Genomic DNA, 23,584 nt, shown 5'->3' on the forward strand with positions numbered 1-23,584 from the left:
CTTCTGTGTTTGTAAAGGACACACATACTTAGAGGAAAGAAAATGCAACATAATTAGGCTAAAACAGACCATTTTATTCTGTGGTTAGTTCAACTGATGCTAGTTGTCACACCCAAAAGAGCATTTTCAACATTTCTTCAGCCTTTCCGTCTCCTCTTTCTATGAAGTTTTAGCATCTTGTCTAGTCTTCTTTGGTTTGTATCTAACATTAATTTTCTAGTACCTCATGTCTTATTAGTGGTACACTAATGTCTTATTAATGGTACATTGTATTAGATAAAGAAGAATCTTCTCCTCCTGTTCCTTTGTGCACACTCTTGTGCACACTGCACACATGTCCTGCCATAGTCATCTTGACACAATACTGCAGTAAAGCCAGGGGGCACAAAGAGGACTGCAGTAGAGCCAGGGTGCTGTGAAGTAATAGAGTATTCCAGAAAGAAAAGTCATCCGTATATTTTTTTCAAAATAAAGGTTTCAGGGCAGTGGCATACCAAGGGCAGAATGTAATTCTTTTAGTTACCTTACAGGGGTTGTATAAGGATTAAATTGGATAAGATAAGGGGAAAGATTTTATAAATCATAAAATAGTTACATATATTAAGTAGTATCGTTATCTTGTATCTGGGATTAGTAAACTATGACCCATACACCAACTCTGGCTCTCCCCCTGTTTTTGTGCTAACCTGGGAGCTATTCTAGTCCCTTTAAGGATTTGGGCTTAAAGTAAATCTTGTGTTTATCTCTCCCTCCTTGAATTGAGCCCCAGGCTTAGGCTTCTCATCACAATGTTAGTTCAACATTTGGCCCCATGGCAATCACAGTTTACCCGTTTCTCACCACTCACTCTTTGTGTTTTAGTTCTTTGTACCCTTTAGAGATGTCCTGCAAGCCCATCAGTACTGTAAACATTTCTTGTTGTAATTTACTTGTATTGCTGTGAGAAGTGCTTTAGAGTATCCAGGCTAACTGACAAAAAAGGAAACTTTCAAAGCATGTTACAACAGTGCGTGTAACAACAAAGCATGTTACAACAGTGCATGTAACATGCTTTGAAAATTTCCATTTTTGAAAACAGGAACTCAAGCAACTTTTCTACTGTCTATCAGCTCTAGATGGTATAGAAGGACTTGAACCTGGTCAAACAGCCCAGAACCCAAAAGCTAGCTTACTAGACTGCACAGTAACCCAATATATCAAGTCTGAATGTTGGGATGTATCCTTTGAGGAAATAAGCCTAAGGAATTGTTATTTCATGTCCCTGCTAATCCCAGTGTGGTTGATAAAGACCACAGGGTTTGCTACCCTGGCTGTAATTTCTAAACCATAGAGAAGTTAATCTTTGATACATAAAAGCGTTTTTACCATCCCTTACTCTAAATTGACTGAATGTTTAACCACCACTCTGACTTTGAAGGCTTCCCCGATCTCTCGCCATATACAAATGCACAATCCGTCTTCAGTGTATTCGTTGAGCTCTGTCCCTACTTCTAATTGCTGTGAAACATCTCCATATCCTACTTCCAGCCTATGCAGAAAGTTATTTGAAGGTAGTAACTCTGACCATTTGTGTACCAGATCAGTCCCTGCCATACAACTAGTGTTTAGTACACATTCTTTGAAGGAATTATGAATGTGTCATTAGTTTTTCAATTGTTGATTAGCATTATTTAAAAATGAAAGGCTGTGGTATAATCACAGAAAAAAAAAAAGTGATCTGAAATCAGAAAACCTGATGAACAGCAGTACAAATTACTTGACTTCTAGGAAGGGCATAGTGGCTCACACCTGTAATCTCAGCACTTTGGGAGGCCGAGGTGGGTGGGTGGATCACGAGGTCGGGAGATCAAGACCCTCCTGGCCAACATGGTGAAACCTCATCTCTACTAAAAATATGAAAGTTAGCCTGGTATGGCGGCACATGCCTGTAATCCCAGCTTCTCGGGAGGCTGAGGCAGGAGAATTGCTTGAACCCGGGAGGCTGAGGCTGCAGTGAGCCAAGATGGTGCCACTGTACTCCAGCCTGGTAACAGACACAGACTCCATCTCAAAAAATAAAAAAATTTTAAAAAGTGAGAGGCTGTGGGCTGTGGTATAGTTACAGAAAAAAATGGATTTGAAATCAGAAAACCTGATGAATAGCAGTTCAAATAACTTGACTTCTGGATCCTTAAAATGATCAGAGTACACGTGCTTCCAGGAAGTAGAGAGACTGATATGTTGACGGGCAAAGACATGAGTGAAGAGAGCAATCAGCAGTGGTTAGGCCTTGGCCCCTCACTCCTGCCATCACTACCACCTGGCCATGACTGTCCCCAAGCATGGGGGTAACGATGAAGTAGAAGAGGACTTCTGACTAGGATTCACCCCTTTCTAGTCTGGGATTGGCACTTCTCTCCATGTCCCCAGAAGGCAAGATAATGGCTACAATTAGGATAAGTAGAGGATGCTGTTTATATAGAAATAGTGTCAGCTCTGATTTAACGATGGTTGATAGGTATAAGTGCCATAGACGTATGCGTATACTCTACTGCCAGAAACTGGAACTGGGTAGGGTAGTATTGTCAGACATAATTTGTTTTTTAATTTGGAAAAGGCAATAATGCATTTCAATCTGCAAATAGTATGTACCTAACCTACTGATTAATATTGGACATAGCCAAGTAAACAATTCTGACCTTCAAAATGCACAGAATTTTAGCCAATAAATTTAGTTGAAGTCAAAATACACCCGATTAGAATATTTTATTTCCTCCTCTTAAGTTTTCCAAATGTGACAGAAGTTACTTGAATTTTCTTTTACATTGCTTTGCCAATAGTTTGAGATTATTGACGGGAGAAATATAAACTCTAAATGAATTAGTATTTCTCATGAGCTTCCAGAAGCCATTATAAAAGAAGTAGTCAATAAGGAAGGAAATATAAGGCATAAGAATTATAAGGTATACTATTTGATGAGACTTCCATAAATTGTACCATGCAGTTTTTAAACTTTTAAAGTTTAAACTCTTAAAAATAAAATTAAGGTTTCTAAGAAAATCAAATTAATTTTTTTCTAGCTGATAAAGATTATCCATACGGCAATTGACTGCTGCTGTTTATAGTTATATTTCTTTGTGATTCCCAAAGTGACAATCTAGTTTACAATGATGACCTGGTAATGGATTTGCTCTTTACAAAGCATCTTATCTATGGCCCAAGTTTCTAAAGATTGAACTGCCTGAGGACCTTATAAAGCAGCCATGTTACTAAAGTTGTCTAAGCAGTTCTAGTCTGTTGAAAAGCTTTAGTTTATTTGTTTTTATAAAGTCCAGTGACACAAAGTTGGCTGGAGACTCTGTGGCATGAATCATTTCCTCCCTGCAGTCTGTCAGCTTGCAAACATGGGCAGAGGGAGTGCCTGTTCTGCCCTCTGCCTGTTCCTGCACACTCCCGAGCTTTTGCAAGTTGGTAGGGGGGTAAACTCACTGCAGTGACTCTTTGCTGGATTAGTGTACTCTTTCAAGTAACTGTTGGTGAACGAGGCGGGAAATTATGTTCCTGGATAAGAAATGACCAGGCTAATACATGTGGCAGGTAAATGATTTTTGTTATAAATGCAGGGTTTAGAAGTATGTTTTTGAATTAAGCAGTTTACCTGCAATATGCAAGGTTTACATAATCCACTTCTGGCATATTCCGTGTGTATTTGGAAGTAACATGTAAGTGCATAAGATTTTTGAAAATGGGCATTCTGATATGAAAAAATCTAGATGTTTACACATAGATATATACATGTCTGTGAGCTAACATCTTATTGAAAAATTATATGGTTTTTTTTGCCTTTCTCTAAAGCAAAACTAAAGCTTTCTAATATTTAAAATATCCTCATCAGGAGAAGTTTTCAAAACCTATTGTTCTCAGTTGTTTGTCCAAAAAATGTTACCTGTAGAGGCTGCTTTCTTTTATTTGTTTATTTTTATCCTTAGTAATTTTTCACATGAGCACTCCCAGGAGCCCTTTCCGTAGAGAACAGTGTAAATCACACCAAATGATTATGTCTTGTTTATACATGGATGGTGAAGCAGAAAGATTTTGGGCTTTGGAATTAGAACTACGTTTGAATTCTGATTTGTTTACTACCTACGTGACACAGAACAAATTATTTAATCTTTTCAGATCTCAGTTTTCTCATCTGTAAAATGGGGATGACAACACCTATTTCCCTTTACTGTAAGAATTAGAATTATTTTGTGGAAAGTTATTTTTATATCATAGATCCTTACTATTAGCTATTATTACTAAAAATATCAAGTGCCTGACATATAGTAGACATTTAGAAAATGTGGTTTTCTTCCATACTTGAACCACTGCATTACTTCACTCAGGTTGGCATAATCGAGTTATCATTCCATTAATATATCAAATGCTTGAGGATACTGATAAGAACTCTTCATTATAACTGATCTATGTTTACATTTTGCTTATGCTCCAGCTACCCCCTATCTCCTGGTTAATTTTTTACCATCATATGCTTTTCAGTATTGGTTTGCCATGTAGCCTTAAATGAATAAACATTTATATTAAGAGTGGCAAGGCCTTTATAACTGAACCCAGTATGTACTTTGTCTCATTAAGACTTGGGTAGAATCCCAATGTTTGCAGTTCAAGACAGTTATTTTGGATACATGGATTGAACCTTGTATTACTTCTCAGACTCCATCCATCCTTAGTAATTAAGTGCATAATTTGGGACTCATATAAGAAATGGAAAATAATCACAAATTGTTTAAGTGTGTTTATATATATTAGAAGAAAGAATATTGCCACATTTTTCTAATTTCTTTGTTCCAAGCATAGAATTTTAGACTTTGCCACAAAAGATGTTTCCTGCTTATACATCTTTTCTTCAATCTTCAAAAAGTGTTTGAAAAATTTTGTTTTTATCTAGAGAAAGTGTTTTAATCTTCTATTCCTTGAACTTCATTTTCTGATTTAGCCAAACACCATACAAATGAATGTGTTATGGACTAAGCACTTTGACCCACTGAAAGCTCAGGCTGGAGTAGATTGCTTAATATTTACCAAGTTCCCCTGAGGCTTTAGGCACAATTAGCTAGCTCAGGCACCCTGTGTTTGGCATGAGTTGAATTCTATCTGATTTATTCTTGGATGAGGGAGTATTTGAAACATTAAAAACAGTTAATGAGCTTTCTGCAGAAGCCTTTAAGAGTCCTGGGGACATGTTTGCAGTGGTAATTTCCTACAGTGTCTTCAGACTCTTAAATTCCTGCAGTTGGCTCTCACTGGATGAAATTTCTTAGGCAACTTAAGATCTAAATTGGTCCTTGACTTATTTACCCCCAAGGAAATATGATTTGCTAAGCCTTGATTTATTTCCCATGACCATAATACTTCAGAAGATCCATCTCCTCTACAAATGATTATCCAAAAAAATGGTATCAACTGCTCTAAAAATTAAGAATTATCCTAACCACAGGAAACAAAAATAGTCAACTTTGGAGTTTTCCCTTCATTTTCCCATCAGCTCCCGATAATTGTCCTAGTCCCAGCTGCACCCAATATTGGTCCACTTCTAGATTCCAATTGTCACATATATCATTTTCTAAGTAAGGCCCAAAGTGTTAACAACAAGATGGGTCACAAATGTTATTATACATGTCTTGATGTCCTTGGTTTACATTCCTCCAACAATTTCTCATTTGTGATCTTGGGCAAATATAATGTCTCCAAACTTCATACCCAATATTTGTTAAAGCAGGATAATGATAGCACCTATCTCTTATGGTTGTTGTGAGGATTAAATTCATTAATTTGTTCATTCTAAAAATGTTTATCAAGTGCCAGATAAGTGTCTGGCCTTGCTTTAGACACTGGAGACACTATAATGAACAAAACAGAAGAAAATCTCTGCCTTCATGAAGCTTACAGTCCAGTGGATGAGAGTCCATTTAAAACATCAATAAGTACAATGTTGGACATTAGAAGGTGATAAGTTCTATGGAGAGAAAAAAGAAGAAAGGGAATGTAGGAATGGGGAAATGCAAGTTTAAACAGCTTGGTATGAGAAACCCTCACTGAGAAGGTGACAGAAATGATGCTTGTGCATATCTAGGGGAAGAGCATTTCTTATGAAGGGAGCAGCTAGTGCAGAGGCTTCATGTTGGAGGAATAGAAGGTTCATTAGGCTAGATGGAATGGATTAAGAGAGGGGAAGAGGAGTAGGAGGTGGAGTCAGAGAGATAATGAGTAGGGAAGGGGATGGATGGTTGGTAGACATACAGCTTTGCAGACTGTGAAAGGGACTTCGCCTATTGCACTGAGTAAAATGGGAGCCACTGAGGGGTTTTGAGGAGGTGAAAGCAAGATCTGACATCTGTTTTAAAAGAATCAGTGTGGCTATTGTATTGAGAATAAATGAGATATAATACGTAAGGTGTTTATCACAGTGCTTGGCCCATCGTAAGCATTCAGTAATTGATAACTGCTATTATTATTGGTGGTAAAAGTAACATCATCAATATTACTATTAGTATTTATTTTGATGTTGATACTGACTCTCTTTTATTCTTGCTTTATGAAATGAAAGCAAGGATATGGGCAAGTGGTATTGGGTGTTGGGCCTGCTATCATCTGCCTATAAGTTAAATCGGCAGAAGGTGCTGATGCCAGCAAATTCAACATGTGGTGTATTTCACTCAACACGTCATTGGCTGTATGATATAAGCCCCCAGTGACTTTACCACCCAGCTTAACATCATTAGAGACCCTCACTGTTTATTAGCTCTAGCAAATAAATCCATACATAAGGAGCCACTGGTGGTGAAGAAACCAGATGGGAAATTTTCTTCTGGCCATATTTTTCTTTCATACCTTTATTTCTTGTTCTAGTTTTTCTTCTTGGGTCCCCTTTATTTGGCTTTCCTTAATCATAGCATGGTGCTCAGGCAGTGGGTAGAATTCATGACAATAGTACCCTGCTCTTATAGACTATCTTTCTTCCCATAATTTCAAAATGCCTCCTGCCCCCTCTTTTTGGGACACATCCTCTTGTTCTGTTGGCATATTTAGGCATTGCATAGAACAAAATGAGGCACAGATTATTTATTCTCCAAGACTTCACAATCTCTATTTTGGGCTGTGTATTATGTATATCGACAGAAACAATATGGTGACTCTTTTTTAAGCTAGATGGTTATGCAATGATGATGGTGTGTTTTTCCAAAGCAGCAGTAGTGGTGGCATTTATAATAATCAGACTTAGAGTTATGAATTTCCAAGTGCATAACCATAAATATATTGAGTATCCCATATCCCTTTACAAGCATATGCTCATGCATGTGCAGGCACACATGACCAGCAGATGTGGTTTATTTTGTTCACACAGTTTTTTCAAAAACCTGAATTTGTTGTCAACAGTTATTATAAAAATCTGGGTTTTAAGGATCTTCTTCAAAAATCAGGACACTTGGCATTTGTCTGACCAAATTTCTCCATAGCAACCATCAGCTGGAGCTATAGGAGCCAACCCAGTGGTTTTTAGCCTTGGCTGCACAATAGAATCACGTGAGGTGGTGTTTCAAAAATACTGATGTTCGAGCCCCACCACAGACAATTAAGCACCATTTTCAACAACAGCAATAGCAGCAAATGTTTAGTGAGTGCATATTTTGTGCAAGAAACTGCCACTCTGTAAAGAGAGCTGATATATAAAATATATTCATGTTGGGGACATATGATGTGTATGAAAATGATAAGCAACTATACCAGATATAGAATATGCTTAGTACCAAGTGAACTATATAAAACAGTGGTTCTTAAATTTTGCTGCATAATAGGACTACCTGGGGAGCTTTGAAAACTTTTGATGCCCAGGTTGCACCCAGATCAGTTAAACTGGAATTGGGAGGAAGAAAAGGTGCTCAGGCATTAGCATTTTTACAAAGTTCTTCATGAACAATAATGTATCGGTAAAAAGCAGTTATCCATGGGATTCCAGTGTGCAGGAATGTTTGAGAAGCAGGATAGAGAGCAGGACTTCAAAAACTTTAATGTGAATATGCATCTCCTGGAGATCTTCTTAAAACGCAGCTTTTTACAGAAGGTCTGGGAATGGACCTGAGGTTCTGCATTTCTAACAAGCTCCCAGGTGATGCTGATGCTGCTGGTCTACTGAACACACCTGGAGACAAGGGTGTAGCAAATAGACTTTGCTACATTTTAGCTCTGTGAAGCTTAGTAGCTAATTTCAATGGGCCGCGGTGTTCTTGGCTTAAAAATCAGTGTAACAATTCCCACCCTTGGAGTGCTGTTAGGGTTAAATGCAATAATAAACATGTGTAAAGCACCTGGCACAGCAGATAATAAATAAATGTTACTATTATCACTGGAATTTAGAAAAGAAAGGCATAATCTACGAAGGCATAAAGGGGATTACTGGAACACGTCTTTAGGGGTCTTTGAATTAAGGCCTTGGATTGGTAGAAAGAATGGCCAGCTCTGGTGTTCTTTGTAATGAGTGGTTGAGTTTCACAGTTAATCCTCAAAATATGTACTTTTAGTTTTAATTTGCTTTCTGCCTTTATGCAAAACTGCTGCCAAATAACAAGTTTTTTTCAATGGAAAAATTTGAGCTCATTTTCTCTGCTCCTGCCACTCTCTGGTGGAGGCACCAGCAAGCTATAAAGTGGCCAGAAGTGGGTAGCAGAAACAATGGACAGATAGAGCCCAAGTCATGCTGAGGACCATGGCTGTTCCCATTCACATGGGCAAAGAATACAACTCAACTGAAAATGTGTTTTTAAAAATAAAATACTTATAGTTTTGAATCATGGCAATATTTCCAGTGACAGAAGTGAGGAAAGTAGAAAAAAAGATTGTAGAAAAGTCTTGAGTTATTAAACTAATGAGAAAATTGTCTAGTTTTCTGCTATTCAAAGGAATGGTGATATTTAAACACGGTCACAAATTCTTTGGCATTCTCCCATCAAGAGATAAAGGTCTATATCCCCTTCCCTTGAATTTGGGCAGGCTTGTGACCTCACTGACCGAGAGAATACAGCAGAAGAGACATTAAGTGACTTCTGTGGCTAGACCATTAAAGGCCATGCAGCCTCCTCCCTGTTCTCTGGAACACCTGCTTTTGGAGCCTGAGTCACCATCTAAAAATTCCAACTACCCTGAAGCTGCCATGCTGGAGAGGCCACATCTAGGAACTCTGGGAGATAATCCCAGCTCAGCTCTCAGCTCAGCCTTCCTGTCATCCTTGCCAAGGTGTCATGCAAGTGGATGAAGCCACTTTGTACTTCCAGACCAGCCCAACCACCAGCTGAACTTCACTGAGTATCCTCAATTAACACCATGTGAAGGCAGAAGAACCACCCAGCGAAGCCCTGCTTGAATTCTGGGCCCACAAAATTATCAGATGTAATAAAAGTGGTTGCTGTTTTAAGCCACTACATTTTGGGGTGACGTGGTGCTGCTTCACAGCAAAAGATACCTGGAACAGAAGGTTTTGTTTTAGTTTTGGTATAAGAGTCACATACATTCTTCCCATTGAGGAAAATAAAATTTTATTTGTGTATATCAAGGAAGTTGGGAGAACATAAAGAACATTCAGGACTCAAGAGAGCTAAGTTCTTTATATTGATGTCATTTATTCCTAAATTAATCTGTATGATAATCTGACCTCTGTAAAGTATTAAGGGAATGTTTTGACAGTGGATTGACTGGTTCAGTGGTTTCTGATGTTCTTATGGAAAAATAACCATGTGAGAATTGACAGGAAAATTACAGTGGAAAGGAGACAAAGAGGAGAGCCCAAAATGTTAAAATACATTAAATCAAGGGGAATTACAACAAATTCATACCAACACAGAAATAGGCAGACAAATGAACAAAAGATAATAGGGACTGGAAAATTCAGATGTAAATATTTATGAGAATTTGGTGTATGATAAAGATGACATTCAGAATAATGAGAAAAGGATGCATTATTCTTTAATTAATGTTGGGTCAATGGGCTATTTGGGAAAAATAACAAAGCTGAATACACGGCTACTACTTATGCCAAAATAAATTCCAAATGAATCAAAGACTCCAACATAAAAACAAACCATTAAAGTACCAGACAAGTTTTTAAAAATAACTCTGGAGTGCATAAGGCCTTTCTAAGCAAGACACAAAACCCAAAAGCTATAAAATAAAGGAAAGATATGTTATGTTTGGCTATATAACATTTCTTTATGGCAAAAAAATAATGCCATCAACAAAGTCAAATAAATACACTGGAAAGTATATTGGTAACACAAATGACAAAGGCTTATTTAATTACTATATACAGCACTCTTATTAATTAGTAAGAAAAACAATATCTAATAGTAAAGTGTGCAAAGCATTTATTAATTTATTCATCAAATATTTATTAAACATCTACCAGGAACCAGTCACTGTTCTCTGGGCTAAGGATATAGCAGTAAATAAAATGAAGTTCCTAATTCCATGGAGCTTCCGTTCTAGTCAACAGACATAAATAATAAAAAATAAACAATCAAGTACATACTATTTCAGGCAGTGATAAACATGCAAGGGAAACTAATGAAAGGCAAGGGAATACAGAATGACAGGGGAGTGGTTGCTAAAGACAAAGTTTTCAGAAAAACAAAATGACGGAAGTGTATGAAAAGAAGCACATTGTTAAAATACATAAATTCCACGAGTACAGCATAGTTTATAATCCCAAAGAACATCGTACAAACTAAAAGTCTGTCACTAGGGAAATGCTTTAATAAATTATAAATGGAATAAGAACAATGGAATACTGTGTAACCCCCTCAGAAGTGGACAGTAAATTTGAATATATTGATATGAAAAGAGTTCAAATTACGGGCCAAACAAAATGAGAAAGATAGAGTTATAATATGAACAATCTTCTATGAAATGAAAGGATACACAGGTATATATGTATGTGTATGCCAGGAACATTTCTGGGAAGATATATAAGGTTTTAATGAGGGGCACAAACTCTAGGGAGACTCATTTTTCATGATATGCTCTTTTGAACGTTTTGAATTTTTTTAACCACATAATGTTTTATTTCTAGTCAAATAATAATAGGTTTTTTTTTTTTTTTTTCTTTGAAGAGACAAAGATTCCAGTCCTGGCACAAGATTAAGACTGAGAAAGTCACTTTACATTTCTGCTCAACTCCTTGCTTTCCCAATTGTGAAAAGAGGAATTTGAATGAGATTATCTCTAGACATCCCTTGAAGCTCTGAGATTTTCAGCCTAAAATATTGGTGTTCATTTTGGGGGACAAAAAAAAACATACAACCAACAAAATTGAGTCAAGGATACTACCTCATTTTATTTCAATCTTCAGGTCAGGTGCCTCACCGTAAATAAGAACCTTTACATCTTTAGTTAAATTATTGGCGATAGGTCACGAAGAATCATGGCTAGTTGCTAAAAATTTTTAAGTATACGTCTCTATGTATTGCCAAAGAGCAATTTGTTCTATGTCTTTACCTTCCTATAACCCATCTCCCCTGAACAAAGTTTTCGTGATTGGCAATCAGAGACCATCTTTGGTGTAAGGGGGTCTGACAGGAGGGTGGGAGAAGGAAAGCTTCGGTTCCTTTGTGTTTGTTCCTTCTTTTTTGCGTGTTCAACTGGCCTCTCTCTTGTATGGCCAGGGAGGAATCCCAGTGTAGAGAAAATGGTTTTCACCATCATGTCTGATGTGGCACTACTAGTGACCTTTTTAGTACCAAGAATTGAGGTGCTGCTGTAACAAATACCTGAAAACATGGAAGTGGCTTTGGAACTGAGCAAGGGGTGGAGGCTGGAAGAGTTTTGAGGTGTGTGCTAGAATTACAGACTTTAAGGGCAGTTCTAGTGGGGTCTTAGCAAAGCCAGGATAGAATGGGATCATATCAGCAAAGACACTGCCAGTTGGAACTAAGGGAGACATACAAAGCAGTACAGAATGAAAGTAGCCTGTTGGATTTCTTAGACTTGACTGGCCTGGACCATAGAACTATTTGGCTGTAAGCATGTACTATTTTTAAGAGAAGGGGAGAAGAGCCTGCAAAGACAGTTCAGAGATCATCAGGGCCACCATCTCAGTTTCAACAGGCCAGACAGCCTTTCACCAAAGTCTTGGGTCTAGGACTGTCTTGGGAACCTTTTGAGGCTGTTCAGGACCACCTGGATCTTTGGGATCTGTACCTCCACCACTCTAGTGGACCTGAAGGGCAGAGCATCAAACCAAAGAGGATTATTCTCAATCCTAAAGTATGATTAAATGTATCTTGCTAGATTTCGACTTGCTCAAGATCCTTCACCCTTTCCTTTTTTCCTATTTCTCCTGTTTGGAATGGGAATGTCTATGCTGTGTCTTTCTCACCATTGAATTTTAGAAGCACATAATTTGTCTGGTTTCACAGGTTCACAGCTGGAGAAGAATTATGCCTCAGGATGAATCATACCTCAAGTCTCACTCATATCTGATTTAGATGATATTTAGATGAGACTCTGGACTTTAGAGTTGATGCTAGAATGAGTTAAGACTTGGGGAACCATTGGAATAGAATGAATGTATTTTTCAGATAGCTAATGTTTAGGAGTTTCCATGATAAGCCAGACTCAGATATACAAGTGCTAAGATTATAGAAACTCCTCCAGACCCACAGATGACTCTACCATGTGTTTTTACTAATATAAGTATACCTTGTGTACACCCTTTCTCCCTTCAGGTGAATGCACTGAGCCTCACTGCCCATTTGGCCTGACCTCACGGGCCTCTCTCTGGTATAGCCAGGAAGGAATTCCAGTGTAGTGAAAATGCTTTTTTTGTGCTACTAAGTCTCTGTCACCCGCCTTACTGTCTTTTATGTCCTCATTCCTCAGTGTTTCATTGTGTATTTCCTAAGAACAAGGACAGCCTCTTACATAACCACAGCCCAGTTATCAAACCCATGAAATTCAACATTGATACATACTATTATCTAATTGACATCGTCTGTTCAAATTTTGTCCACTGACCAATCATGTCTTTGGTAACAATTCTTTTTCCCAATTAGGATCCATTCCAGGATATCATGCTGCATTTGGTTGTCATGTCTCATTAGGCTCCTTTATTCAGAAACAGTTCCTCAGCCTTTCTTTGTGTTTCTTGACCTTGGTATTTTTGGAGGATACAAGCCAATTATTTTGTAGACCGTCTCCAGTGTGTATTTCTGATATTTCCTCAATGTTATGTTCAGGTGATGTGCCTTTGGAAGGAATACCACATTAATGATCTTGTGTCCTTCTCAGTGCATCATATCAGGAGTCACATGATGCCACTTTACTCCATTATTGAGGATGTTAGTTTTCATCACTTGGTTAAGGTGCTGTCTGTCAGGTTTTCTCATTGGAAAGTTCCTATTGTCTTCTTTGTAATTAATGTATGTTATGTGAGATTAAATACCTTGAGACCATACAAATGTCTTTTCCTCCTTAAATTTTCACCCTCTAATTTTAACATCCATTCTACCTTGAGGAAGAGTTTTCCCTTCTCCTCTATTTATTTTTTTGTTTACTCATGTATTTATCTATATCAATGTGGGCTTATGAAGAAATCCACTTTTTTTTATCTTGAGCCTTCTGTGAGCTCCTCACTGGAGGGTGGATGCAAAGGTAAGTCTTCACAGCCATGAGGGATTCAAAATCTTATTTCCAAACCAAGTTCTTTTAATTAACTTAGAAGTTTGCTCTTCTTCACTTTTACTCATGAGTTGACATGGTAATCCTTTCTTTGAGAGTGGAAATCCAGACGGAGCCGAAACTCATCCCCTTCTCCCATCCGAACTCCCCATTTAGTTTTCCTTCTCTTTCCTTCATTGTGTACTCTCAGTAGCCCAAGTGTCAGTTCCAAATTCAGTAGCCAATGTCTTAACCTAAGACTGGCAGACATTCTAAGATGTCAAAAAAGTTTGCTTTCCCAAAATAGACAAGAAAACCCAATGATTAGCTCTTAGTCACTCATTATGTCTTGTGTGTTTTTCCAAAGTAAACGTATTTCTGTCCTATTTGCAATAGCATTTGAAGTTCCTTTAACTTTTTTTTAACTTTTAAGTTCAAGGGTACAAGTTCAGGTTTGTTACATAGGTAAACTTGTGTCATGGGGATTTGTTGTATAGATTATTTCATCACCCAGGTATTAAGCCTAGTACTCATTAGTTATTTTTACTGAGCCTCTCCCTCCTCCTATCCTCCACCCAAAAGGCCCTAGTGTGTGTTGCTCCCCTTTATGTGTCCATGTATTTTCGTCATTTGGCTCCTACTTATTAGTGAGAACATGCAGTGTTTGGCTTTCTGTTCCTGTGTTAGCTTGCTAAGGATAATGGCCTCACTGTTCACAATAGCAAAGACATGGAACCAACCTAAATGCCCATCAGTGATAGACTGGATAATGAAAATGTGGTACATATATCCCATGGAATACTATACAACCTTTAAAATTCTTTATAGAAACATTTAATTGAAATCAGGGCACAAGACTACCATATTGTGAATGATGTACTTAGTAAGGTCCATCCTCCTTACTAAGAATTTTTTTTTTAATTTTAGCAATGCTTAGCAAGGGATTGAGATGACTTGCCCACATCTTAGTATTTAAAATTTGCTATGCATACCTGCTTTATTAAATGTTATATTATTTAGATTAAGAGATAAAAAACAAACCTATTTTTTAAAATTAAGGGGCTTCTTAATACAAAGTTTTATAGGATTTTTCTTTGTTTGCTTTGTTTTGTTTTTTATCATATGGAATCGCCTAATATATAGTCAGAGAAGTAAGTGATAAAACAGATTAACCTGCCTTTTTCCTTCCTGCACCTGGCAGTAAAACACTGAGCCTTTGGTGATATCCACACTGACCTGTACAGTTCAGGAAAGTGACAAAGTAACTAGAAACCGCATGAAAAATGAAGACACTTTCTTTGACGTGTATGCTGGTGTGCTTGCTAATTCACAGTGAATTTTCTATGGTCCTAGCTTGAATAGACAGCCTCATTTCTTTGTGCAGCCTTTATTTCCTTGTCAAATGTCTGCAGAGATTTGTCTGTTGCTCAGTTTTGCTTATAGCCAGCTGGGTGACATGAGTTGCTGTAGAACTGTGGAACTCTGCACCAAGGAATTCATGGCTGTGTGACATTTACACTGACTGTGTGTAGGCTAGGCTATCTAAACTTTTAGTGTTACTTATGGACTACAGTTTTAAATTATTCTACACATCCCACGTGAAAAAAATATACAAGACAAAGAGTGTTTCTGACAAGAGTTTTTGTTTTATTTTTTAAGTTGGTTTTTCTTCATGCAAATATATTCGGGAGTAAGAATCCATGTTTCACTTTTACTTTGCATGTGATTCACTCTTGCATTTCAGTCAGCTTGCTCTCCTTGTTGAGTTGCAATTTAACCCCTGAAGATGTTGCTAAAGAGAAAATGGACAAAATGTTATCCAGATATTTGTCAATGAATGTAAAAAACTAGAGTTTATAAAGAAATACTTTATTACATTTTTTAAATAGCTTTGTTTATCGAGCTATCAAAGCAATCTCTGCCTATAGTGGGAATTTGAAAAATAAAGAAAAGAATAAAGAAGAAATTGAATATTCATTCTTAATTTCACTAACCTGTGTTTATAGCTCCTCTTAATATTTTGGAGTGTTTCTTCCAAGTCTTTTTCTATGCATATATAGTATATGTGTATGCTTAAAATATGGTTGAATTCATATTTTGTGTATATAGTTTTTCATCCTGGTGTTTACATTTAGTATTTTGTTGTGATGAATTCTTGTATTGTGAGTTCGTAAGTTTGAGTTTGAATGGCTGCACAAAGACCTTCTAAAACCAACCACCCTGGTTTGAAATTTACAGGCTGCTTCTGATTTCATACTGCTAAAACAAATGTTCCTGTAGACATGTGTGAAGGCAAATATTAGACTGCATTTTTGACTTCTGGTCCATTAAGCCCTGTTACATTCCTTGTCATTTTTGACCCTTTCTAGCTAACGCAATGACCAGTCACGTTCACCTCTCTTCTCTAGCCCACAGCCCTATCCTCACAGGGACAGCATTACTGAACTGGACCATGGGTCTTGGCCTAAAACATGTTTTCCTTTCTTTGGGTGTTGAAGATAAGCCAGAATGGCAACTTGCCCAAAAGTGATCCAAGAACTTTTTGTATGAAAGTTTTGTTTAATAGTACCAACAGAAATGTTTTAAAATAAAAGTTTTATTAAGGTTAAATTTGTTCCTGTGTTAGAAAGATAAGGTTTATTCTCACATGCCTGAACTAGTTCCTTCCAACATGTTTGCTAGCTCTTCTGTTGACACAAAATGTCAATGGCCTGAGAAAGATTTTACACCCTGAAAAGAGAGATAAAGGAAACTCAAGACCATGAGCTTCTTTATCACAGTGATGCACATAGATGCTCACACCATTCTTCATTGTCAGTTGCAGAACCCTTTGTTCCTCTTTCAAAAAGTGTCTTTGTGTTTCTCAGAATGAGCTGGCTCACTCTCTCCCATCTGTCGGAAATGCAAGAGAACTTCATGGAAAGCAAGAGTATATAGGGTTCCCTGTAAGGTTAGAGGTGAGTTCCAGGCACTTAGTCCCAGTCACCATCTGCTCTCATGTGTCCTAGTGCTGCAGACATTGTTACAGAGATGGGACAGGAAGTGTCTGTCCTACAGGTGTTAAGCTTCTTGTTCCAGCACCTTGGGTGCCTTGGGATGACCTTTTCTCTCCTGTCTCTGCTCTGACTGATTTACTGTGTGACTTTAAGAGTGTTTTTTAAGGACTTGTTCTGGAAAAGATTAAGACAATTTCTAAAGATACATACACTATAAGAAGTTGACATAAATAAGAACAAAACGTGAGACGGCAAAGGAAAACAAGGCTAACAACAAACTGGAGTTTAGGCCAAATTAACAAAATGCATACCACTATTCATTCAATAACGTTTTATTGAATGCCTAATATGTATCATTGTCTAGAAGACAATGTTTTTCAAACTTCGTTGCAACACATTAATGGCCTTTGAAACCATCTTAGTGAGCACCCATCATTTTTAACAGATTAAGATGTGAAGGTGAGAACAGAATTATCAGAGGCCATTGCACAAAGCAAGGGTATTATATCTTATGTAAGTTTCAGATTGATGTGTGTGTTTGTGTATTAGGTCATCATATAAAATTTCTGTCTGTGGCCATGGTAAAGAAAGTTTGAAAACTACTGATCTAAGGGTATACACAAATTTAGGGCTGAATTTTTTAGAAGTCAATGAGAAGAGAGGAAACTGATTCGTTGCATGATTTGGGGTGCTGATCTATAACTACACACAAGAAAAAAAATTCTGTTATTCTTCACCAAGAAAAAAGAAATGAATAACATACTAAGCAGTGTATTTACAGAAAATCCTGAAAACTTAATGCTGTTTCTTTTAGCCTCCTCTTTTATACCATTTCATATAGATACTACACACAGGGTGACAGCACCATGTTACAATAGATAAGATGTCTGAAATTTACCCTGATGTGTGCTGTAGGTCCCATCACTGTTCCCTGCCACATGTTTGTATTCTTATGAATGCTAAGTACAAAAAAAAAGTATTGATATTTCTTAAAGAAATTACCTTAAATAAACATTTTTATTAAAATGAAACATATACACAGAGATGTACACAAATCATTAGCATACAACTTAATAAATTTTCGCAAAACAAATCCACCTACACAATCACTATTTAGATCATGAAATACAATATTGACAAGAAGCAAAAACCCTCTTCATATCCACTTTCAGCCTCTCCCCAAAGGAGAGACTGAACTCCCTGGAGTTCTAAAACCAGAGGTTAATTTTGCTTTGTTTAGAACTGTATATAATGGCCTAATATAGAAGATACTTTCTTGTGTCTGGCATATTTTGCTCAATATTGTGTTTGGAAGACTATCTATCATTTCTGACTTGAATTGGACTGTATTACAAGTTTTAATCTGTTTTACTATTGATGAACATGTGAATTGTTTTCAGCTTTTGATTATTATGCAAAGAGCAGCTATGGACATTTTTGTACAGGTGTTTTGGTGACCATGTGTAAACATTTCTGTTAGGTTTGCGAGTGAAGATGCTGGTTAATAATACATGTGTATTCAGCTTTAGGAGATATTGTAGAACTGTCAAAATGGTTATACTTCACCAACAGTGTATGAGAATTCCAGTTTCTTCACATCTTCTCTAATACTAGGTATTGGCAGTATTTTTAATTTTAGCCATTCTGGTGGGTGTGTGTAGATATCTCATTGTGTTTTAAATTCACACTCTCCTGATAAATAATGAAGTTGAGCACTTTTAATATGTTTATTTGCATTTGAGTATCTTCTTGTGTGAGAATATCCAAGTCTTTTGGCCATTTTATATTGGGTTACCTTTTTCTTAATGATTTATAGGAGTTCAATATATATCCTGAATATGATTCCTTTGTCAGTCATATGTAATACAATTATTGTTTCCCACTTTTCACTCTCATAATGGTGTCTTTTGGTGAACAGAAGTTCCTAATTTTAATATAATCTAATTTCTTACCTTTTCCTTTATTGTCTCCTTTTAACATTTATTGTTTATTTATTTCTTTATTCCTCTATTGTTAATGCTGTTTGTGTCCTGTTTAAGAAAACTTTGTTTACCCCCAAATCATGAATATGTTCCCATATGTTATCTTTCTGAGGATTTAGTGTTTCACCTTTTACATTTTTACCAGCAACCCACCTGGGATTGATTTTCCTGTATCATGTGAAGTAAGGTACAAAAATATTTTTTACAGTGTGGGTATCCAGTTAACCTACCACCATTTATTCAGGACAATGCCCTTTCTCACTACAATGCAATGTCACTTTTAATTATTAATGATGGTATATGTGTTTCTGTTTCTGTACTCTCTTTGGAGCTCTTCTGATCTATTTGTCTATCCTGCGTCAATAGCACACTGTTTTAATTAATGTAGATTTATAATACTGTAGCTAGTAGTATTAAGTCCTCTAATATTCTTCTCTTTTAATTTTGCCTTGATTATTCTTGGCTCATTGCTATTTCACATGCATCTTAGAATTAGTATGCTAATTTCCACCAGAAAAATAAAAGCCCAAGACTTGTGAGATTTTGATAGGGATTACTGTATATTGAATCTATATACTAATTTAGGGAGAATTGACATCTTTACAATATTGAGGCCGCCAATCTATGATCGTGTATCGATCTCTTTTGCTTTTTCTCAGTAAAGCTTTGTAGTTTCTCATTTAGAAGTCTTGGATATCTTTTAAAATTGCATTTTAAAGTATTTGATATGTTTATGCCAATATAAATGGTGTAATTGACTGAATTTCATTTTCTAAATGTTTGTTGTTGGTATATAGAATTCCAATTGAATTTTATATGTTGATCTTATATCCAGTGGTGTGGCTTTATTAACGTATTAGTTTTAATAATTTATCTGGAGGATGTTTTGGTTTTCCTCATACACAATTATGATTTCAAAGAATAACCACAGTTTTATCTCTTCCTTTTTCAGTCTTTTTTTTCCTAATTGCAAGACCTGCGATTTCTCGTATAATGTTTTATAGAGGTGGTTATAGAAATTATCCTTAAATTATTCTTAGTCTCAGGGGAAACTTTCAATATTCATCATTAGCATGTTTGCTATAGGGTTTTATCAAATTGAGAGCGTTTTCTTCCAATCCTAGTGTGTTGTAAATTGGAGAGTAAATCCTCCTTGTGAGGTCTTTAAGGATCACTTTAGTAAGGCCATGGAAATACTATGAGAGGCATATGCAATTAAATGATCTATTATGCTTGCAGGTCCTAGAAAGGAAAGCATAGCACATCGTGCAGAAGGCCTCATGGGAGAAGGGCCAGGTGAGCGGGCTCACTAAGTAAGTGGGGAGCCAAGAGAATGAGGACCTACAGACTGGTGCCTCTTTAGGGGGTCAGGAAGGCATATACAAGAAAAAGGCATGACGGATTTCATTGGTGTGTTTGAATGTCACTAGGTGACATTCAGGGGAAGGAAAGAAGGGGGACTTGTGGCAGGGACCAGCCTTATTACACTAGTACAACCTGGACACCAGGGCAGGGTGTGTTCAGTCTATTGTAGGGCTGTTGAGGCATTAGGAAAATGTAAAGTTTTCAAAATTTACCATACACCTAGTTTGCTGAGTGTTTTATCATGAATAGATCAATGTACCCATTTAAAGGACCAGATGCTTTTCATTTTTCTATTAATAGAGTGCTTTACATTGATTGCTAATATTAAACCCACCTTGTATTTTTAAAAGTAAACCTTCTTGCATTAATGTGTTATCCTTTTAAAATTATCTCAGGATTCGGTCTGCTAATACTTTGTTTAATTGTTCTTCTAAATTCATAAAAAATGCTAGTTATAATTTTCTTTTCTTATACTACCCTTATACTGTCATGGGATCAAGACTATGCTGGCCTCATAAAATGAGTCTCATCAAATGAGTTGAGACATGATCCCACTTCTTCTATAACCTGGATGAGCTATGTAAAATTGGTGTGGTTTTTCCTTTAAGTATTTGGTAGAACTCACTCTCCAGCAGTTTAGGCCTAGAGAGTACTGTGTGAGTAGATTTGTATATACAAATTCAATTTCTTTAATGAGTATGGTACCATTCACATTTTTATTATTTTTTCCTGTTTGAGTAAGGTTTTTTTAAGTAATTTGTCCATTTCATTGACATTTTCAAATATTGCCATAAAGTGTTCATATATCCCCTTATCTTTTTATTGTCTGTAGGGTTTATAGTGATTTCTTTTTTATTCAATACATGTAATTTTTCCTTTCTCTTCTTTTATATTAATAAATCTGGCTATAGGTTTATGATTTTATTAGTATTTTCAAAGAATCCGTTTTTGACTTGATTGATTTTCTCTGTTACACTTCTGTTCTATGTATTACTAATTGTTATTTTCTCCTTTCCACTTTGGTTGACCCTAATATGGTATTATTTTTAGGGTTTCTTGAGATGGATACTTAAATCATTGATTGTCTTCTTAGATCATTGGCTGTCTTTTTTTTTTTTTTTTTTTGATGCATGCATTTAAGTATAGAAATTTCCCTCCAGTCACACCTTTAGCTGCATCTCACACACTCGAGGTGGCATGTTTTCTTCTATTTCAGTTAATAATATTGTCTAATTTCCACTCTGCGTAATCTTTGACCCATGGGTTAATTAGAAGGGTATTGCTTACTTTCCAAATATTTGTGTAATTTTTAGTTATTATTTTATTATTGATTTCTATTTAATTATGATGTGGTCAGAAAATATCTTCTGTTTGATTTTTGATCTTTGAAATTTATTCAGACTCATTTATTATCAACACATCATAGATGTTGGTAAATGTTCAATGTGTATTCTGTAATTGTTGGCTGTAATGTTATAAATAGATCTATTAGGTCAAATGTATTCATTACCTTATCCTTATCTATGTTCTTACTCATTTTTAACAGCCTGTTCTACCAGTTACTGAGAGAGGTGTATTAAACCCTCACACATTAATTGTGGATTTTCTTATTTCTTTTTCTAGTTCTAGCAAAGTTGGCTTTATATATTTTGAGGCTTAGTAACTAGGTGCATTCAGATTTATCACTCATATCTTTCTATTGGTTTCTTTTACTATTATAAAATGTCTTTTTTATCTCTAGTAATATCCCTTGTCATTAAGTTTTACAGTATCTGACATTAATATAATTTACATGTAATTTTTTCAATCCTTTTTTTCTTTCAAATTCTGTGTCCTAATATAAAAAGTGTGTCTCAGTTAAGCAGCGTTTAACTGGGATTTAAAAAATAATTTAGTATATGTATATTATGTGAACTATATATCTGCATTTTATGCAATTACTGATATATTCGTGTTATAATCCATCATATTACTCTTTGACATTTCATTTGCCCCAGCTATCTAGTGTTCCTTTTCCTCTCCTTTGTTACTATATTTTGAATTAATGAAATATTTCACCTCTACTGGCTTGTTAGTGATTTATTCTTTTACTCTTCTTTTAGTGGTTACCCTAGGAATTACAAAGTGAATCATTAATTTATTAATGTATAATATAAATTGTGACTTTGACTACTTTCCAGAAAATACAAGGGACTTGATTTTATTTACCACTCCGCCCTTTTGTATTCTTGTCTCACATTTCAATTCTACATATGTTTTAAATTCCACAAGATATAACAATTTTTATATTGTTTTAAATAGTTAATATTCATTTATATATTCATTTGTATTTACTGCATTTATATTTACCGCATATTTACCATTTCTGGTGTTCATCCTTCCTTCCTGTGTTTCCAAGCTCCCATCTGGGATCTTTCTCCTTCTACTGGAAGTATACTCCTTTAAATATTCTTTTAGTTTTGGTCTGCTTTATTAACTTTATTTAATTTTAATTAAATAAAGATAACTTTATTAGCTCTATTAAAGTCTCATTGACATAAAATAAATTGTATTTAAAATATACAATTTGATAAATTATGACATATGTATATGCTGTTAAAGCATCCCCACAATCAATACAATGAACCAATCCAACAGCCCTCAAAAGTGTCCCAGTTTGACACTTTAAATGAGGAGCATAATTCTAGTGGCACTTAGAACCATCCCTTCTTTTCCTGGGTTTTTGCACTGGATTCAGCATAGAACTAGACCAATATCTGCCAATTCCCAGGGCCAGCATAATAATAAAAACAACACTTACAGCATGCTTTCTTGGGCCAGGCACTCTTCCAAGCACTTTATACATTTTTAATATTGAACTTACTAATTTAACCCTGGTCTCTATAAATTAAGCATTGTTATTGTCCTATTACAGAACTTGAGGCACAGAGTAGTTCGCTGCACTCTGCATGCCTAAAGTGTCTATTTGTTTTTACTATTAATTATGTTGATTCAGTTCTAATTGTGTCCACTCAATCAAAAGAACCATTATAAAGCGTATTCTTGTATATAACCTGGACTGACAACCTCAATCCCCAGATTCTGCTATTGCTCCTTCATGGATAGTAGTTTTCCTGCCATGCTTTGTTTGGTGATCCTCTGAGAGTGACTCTGAAGTGGTGAATGCCATCCTTGTTTAAAGGGGTAGGAGGGACAATAATCTAATTCTACCTAAGAGAGAAGACAGTAAACTGATGCTGTGTTTCCATTGCTGTTGGAAAAAGAACAGTAAATGACAGCAAAATTGAATAGCTTGGTATTTGCACTGTATAAATTACCCAGCGGAAGAGATGTGTTGAGAGGGAAAGTGAGGATTTGATCTCTGCCTTTCAGTTTTCAGTCATTGTCAACCACAAACTACAAAAATTGGCTCAGCAAACCTTGGCTTCATCCAGGATACTAGGGAGCAAGCCAAGAGATTTTTTTTTTCCCCTGCTAAGTTGCTCAGGATTGGTATTTTGTGGATATGTTTACATTGGTGAATAAAGTCAGAGTACTTTAGTCATTTTGCTTCAG

General features: G+C 36.1%; 1 protein-coding gene across 17 annotated transcripts in view; it reads left to right on the top strand.

Moving 5' to 3' along the window:
- Positions 1-23,584, top strand: part of THRB (thyroid hormone receptor beta) — a 370,384-nt gene that overhangs the window by 130,209 nt on the left and 216,591 nt on the right. Inside the window, exon 2 of one of the 17 annotated variants that reach the window (XM_023207291.2) lies at positions 19,904-19,960. The exons of the other annotated variants lie outside the window; for them this stretch is intronic. The gene's annotated coding sequence lies outside the window, so the exon portion shown is untranslated. The remainder of the gene's footprint in view (positions 1-19,903; positions 19,961-23,584) is intronic. 17 annotated transcript variants of the gene reach the window in all.

Source organism: Piliocolobus tephrosceles, chromosome 2 (genome assembly GCF_002776525.5).
Source record: "Piliocolobus tephrosceles isolate RC106 chromosome 2, ASM277652v3, whole genome shotgun sequence".
Lineage (NCBI taxonomy): Eukaryota > Metazoa > Chordata > Mammalia > Primates > Cercopithecidae > Piliocolobus > Piliocolobus tephrosceles.